Genomic DNA, 5,000 nt, shown 5'->3' with positions numbered 1-5,000 from the left:
CAATATTCATTGAGAACATAAGGTAGTGTTATATAGATTGTTATCAAACGACTATTACAATATACTGAAAAACAATTGTGAAATATACAAAAATTAATATATTGTATAGTTGTTAGAGAGAATCTTATAACATAAAGATACAGATTTTTGAACGCAAAGTACTTTATTTCTCAATATTCATTGAGAACATAAGGTAGTGTTATATAGATTGTTATCAAACGACTATTACAATATACTGAAAAACAATTGTGAAATATACAAAAATTAATATATTGTATAGTTGTTAGAGAGAATCTTATAACATAAAGATACAGATTTTTGAACGCAAAGTACTTTATTTCTCAATATTCATTGAGAACATAAGGTAGTGTTATATAGATTGTTATCAAACGACTATTACAATATACTGAAAAACAATTGTGAAATATACAAAAATTAATATATTGTATAGTTGTTAGAGAGAATCTTATAACATAAAGATACAGATTTTTGAACGCAAAGTACTTTATTTCTCAATATTCATTGAGAACATAAGGTAGTGTTATATAGATTGTTATCAAACGACTATTACAATATACTGAAAAACAATTGTGAAATATACAAAAATTAATATATTGTATAGTTGTTAGAGAGAATCTTATAACATAAAGATACAGATTTTTGAACGCAAAGTACTTTATTTCTCAATATTCATTGAGAACATAAGGTAGTGTTATATAGATTGTTATCAAACGACTATTACAATATACTGAAAAACAATTGTGAAATATACAAAAATTAATATATTGTATAGTTGTTAGAGAGAATCTTATAACATAAAGATACAGATTTTTGAACGCAAAGTACTTTATTTCTCAATATTCATTGAGAACATAAGGTAGTGTTATATAGATTGTTATCAAACGACTATTACAATATACTGAAAAACAATTGTGAAATATACAAAAATTAATATATTGTATAGTTGTTAGAGAGAATCTTATAACATAAAGATACAGATTTTTGAACGCAAAGTACTTTATTTCTCAATATTCATTGAGAACATAAGGTAGTGTTATATAGATTGTTATCAAACGACTATTACAATATACTGAAAAACAATTGAAATATACAAAAATGAATATATAATGGTATATTGAATAGTTGTTAGAGAGAACCTTAACATAAAGATACAGCTTTGAACGCAAAGTTATCAAACGACTTTTACAATATACTGAAAAGCAATTGAAATATACAAAAATTAATATAATGGTATATTGTATAATATAAAAACTAAGTTTGGTTAAACGGCGGGCATAAAAATGATTTTATTTACGTAGCCAAATGCATCGTCATCTTATTAGTGACGCGCAAAAAGGAATTCAGGAGATTCCTACTGTCCCTATTTGCGAAGAGCCGAAACCACATATAAAGAGCCAAAACGCCGAAACCACGTATATTTGCATATAAAAAAAACTAAGTTTGGTTAAACGGCGGGCATAAAAATGATTTTATTTACGTAGCCAAATGCATCGTCATCTTATTAGTGACGCGCAAAAAGGAATTCAGGAGATTCCTACTGTCCCTATTTGCGAAGAGCCGAAACCACATATAAAGAGCCAAAAGGCCGAAAAAACGTATATTTGCATATAAAAAAAACTAAATTTGGTTAAACGGCGGGCATAAAAATGATTTTATTTACGTAGCCAAATGCATCGTCATCTTATTAGTGACGCGCAAAAAGGAATTCAGGAGATTCCTACTGTCCCTATTTGCGAAGAGCCGAAACCACATATAAAGAGCCAAAACGCCGAAACCACGTATATTTGCATATAAAAAAAACTAAGTTTGGTTAAACGGCGGGCATAAAAATGATTTTATTTACGTAGCCAAATGCATCGTCATCTTATTAGTGACGCGCAAAAAGGAATTCAGGAGATTCCTACTGTCCCTATTTGCGAAGAGCCGAAACCCCATATAAAGAGCCAAAACGCCGAAACCACGTTCATACAAGTAAAAAAATTTCATATAAATACTAAATAATTTTCATATAGATACTAAGTTTATGAATTCATACAAGTAAATAATTTTCATATAAATACTAAATAATTTTCATATAGATACTAAGTTAATGAATTCATACAAGTTAAAAATTTTCATATAAATACTAAATAATTTTCATATAGATACTAAGTTAATGAATTCATACAAGTTAAAAATTTTCATATAAATACTAAATAATTTTCATATAGATACTAAGTTTATGAATTCATACAAGTAAAAAATTTTCATATAAATACTAAATAATTTTCATATAGATACTAAGTTTATGAATTCATACAAGTAAATAATTTTCATATAAATACTAAATAATTTTCATATAGATACTTAATAAATTTCATATAAATACTAATTAATTTTCATATAGATACTAAGTTAATGAATTCATACAAGTTAAAAATTTTCATATAAATACTAAATAATTTTCATATAGATACTAAGTTTATGAATTCATACAAGTAAAAAATTTTCATATAAATACTAAATAATTTTCATATAGATACTAAGTTAATGAATTCATACAAGTTAAAAATTTTCATATAAATACTAAATAATTTTCATATAGATACTAAGTTTATGAATTCATACAAGTAAAAAATGTTCATATAAATACTAAATAATTTTCATATAGATACTAAGTTTATGAATTCATACAAGTAAAAAATTTTCATATAAATACTAAATAATTTTCATATAGATACTAAGTTTATGAATTCATACAAGTTAAAAATTTTCATATAAATACTAAATAATTTTCATATAGATACTAAGTTTATGAATTCATACAAGTAAAAAATTTTCATATAAATACTAAATAATTTTCATATAGATACTAAGTTTATGAATTCATACAAGTAAATAATTTTCATATAAATACTAAATAATTTTCATATAGATACTAAGTTAATGAATTCATACAAGTTAAAAATTTTCATATAAATACTAAATAATTTTCATATAGATACTAAGTTAATGAATTCATACAAGTTAAAAATTTTCATATAAATACTAAATAATTTTCATATAGATACTAAGTTAATGAATTCATACAAGTTAAAAATTTTCATATAAATACTAAATAATTTTCATATAGATACTAAGTTTATGAATTCATACAAGTAAATAATTTTCATATAAATACTAAATAATTTTCATATAGATACTAAGTTAATGAATTCATACAAGTTAAAAATTTTCATATAAATACTAAATAATTTTCATATAGATACTAAGTTAATGAATTCATACAAGTTAAAAATTTTCATATAAATACTAAATAATTTTCATATAGATACTAAGTTTATGAATTCATACAAGTAAAAAATTTTCATATAAATACTAAATAATTTTCATATAGATACTAAGTTTATGAATTCATACAAGTAAATAATTTTCATATAAATACTAAATAATTTTCATATAGATACTTAATAAATTTCATATAAATACTAATTAATTTTCATATAGATACTAATTTTCATATAAGTACTAAGTGTATGAATTCATACAACTAAATAATTTTCATATAAGTACAAAAAATTTAAAAAAAAAAATAAATGTTAAGCTATTTTTGATGTTGTAATATTTCTTATAAGCATAATGCTCATAGAAAATGATATAAATTACTTGTATATATATGAATTTAAAACTTTTATATGGTTAAAAAGATTTTCTCCATACGATTTCCGGTTGGTGAGGTGTACGTGGCAGAAAACATATATGTTGTATGAAACTTCAACATTAGTACTTGTATGAAAATTTTAATACTTGTATGAAATTGCATACTTAGTACTTATATGAAAATTATTTTCATATATTTATAAAAGTATTTAAGTGTAATATATAAATGAGAGCAAAAAAATTTATTCCTGGTTTGCTACAGTTGGTTTAAATAGAAATAATTTTGTTAATAATGAAATGTTATTAATTGAGATTATTCTTCTATACCTAACATAATGTAGTCGTTTTTTTTTTAATTTAACTTTTTTTGGGGTTTGTTCTTCTATTCACATAAAATATATGTGGGTAAAGAATAAAATTCAATAAAGTTAAATATTTATATTATTACGCTCGAATACTTTCATATCATATATGAAATAAAATGAAAAATAATTGAATTGAAATTATTAATTTCAAATCAAAAGAAAAACGTATATACTCTTAAAAAAAGATATATACACTATATGCATTGAAATAAAGTAAAATGTATAAAAAATGATATTATTTGAAAGTTTAACAAATACAAGAAGAAACATCGTCCTTACATTAATAATTATATTATATATGTATAGAGAACGAAAATTCTTTCTCACGATAAGATACACAGTCTCAAAGTCCGAATAAGACCGCAATAAATAATACAATAATATGAAATTTAAATGACATGAAGTAAATTATTTAATCCGACCATAGTAGAAGAAATTTCATAATTATTTATTGTCGCGATTTCGTTCTCCTTTGCATTGTGTATATGTCGTGTACTTAATTTTCAAATATTGAAAATATCATTATAAAAATTTATATAGTATAAAAAATATTATATAAATGAATAAAAAATATTATTCTGGTTGATCCTGCCAGTAGTTATATGCTTGTCTCAAAGATTAAGCCATGCATGTCTAAGTACAAACAAATTAAAAGTGAAACCGCAAAAGGCTCATTATATCAGTTATGGTTCCATAGATCGTTAACAGTTACTTGGATAACTGTGGTAATTCTAGAGCTAATACATGCAAAATAAACACGGACCTTTTGGAACGTGTGCTTTTATTAGGCTAAAACCAAGCGATCGTAAGATCGTTATATTGGTTGAACTCTAGATAACTTGCAGATCGTATGGTCTCGTACCGACGACAGATCTTTCAAATGTCTGCCCTATCAACTTTTGATGGTAGTATCTAGGACTACCATGGTTGCAACGGGTAACGGGGAATCAGGGTTCGATTCCGGAGAGGGAGCCT

At 23.8% G+C, this 5,000-nt stretch overlaps 1 non-coding gene across 1 annotated transcript in view; it reads left to right on the top strand.

Annotated features, from left to right (window-relative positions):
* The first annotated feature begins 4,600 nt into the window (after positions 1-4,600).
* The window catches only part of LOC128924083 (small subunit ribosomal RNA), a 1,990-nt gene continuing 1,590 nt past the window's right edge, over positions 4,601-5,000 (top strand). Inside the window, exon 1 of the ribosomal RNA XR_008472776.1 lies at positions 4,601-5,000. This exon is cut by the window's right edge and continues 1,590 nt beyond it. This is a non-coding gene — a ribosomal RNA (small subunit ribosomal RNA).

This window comes from Zeugodacus cucurbitae, unplaced genomic scaffold, assembly GCF_028554725.1.
Source record: "Zeugodacus cucurbitae isolate PBARC_wt_2022May unplaced genomic scaffold, idZeuCucr1.2 ctg00000274.1, whole genome shotgun sequence".
Taxonomy (NCBI): domain Eukaryota; kingdom Metazoa; phylum Arthropoda; class Insecta; order Diptera; family Tephritidae; genus Zeugodacus; species Zeugodacus cucurbitae.
Note: the sequence above shows the minus strand (reverse complement) of the source record. Positions and strands in the feature narration are given on the sequence as shown.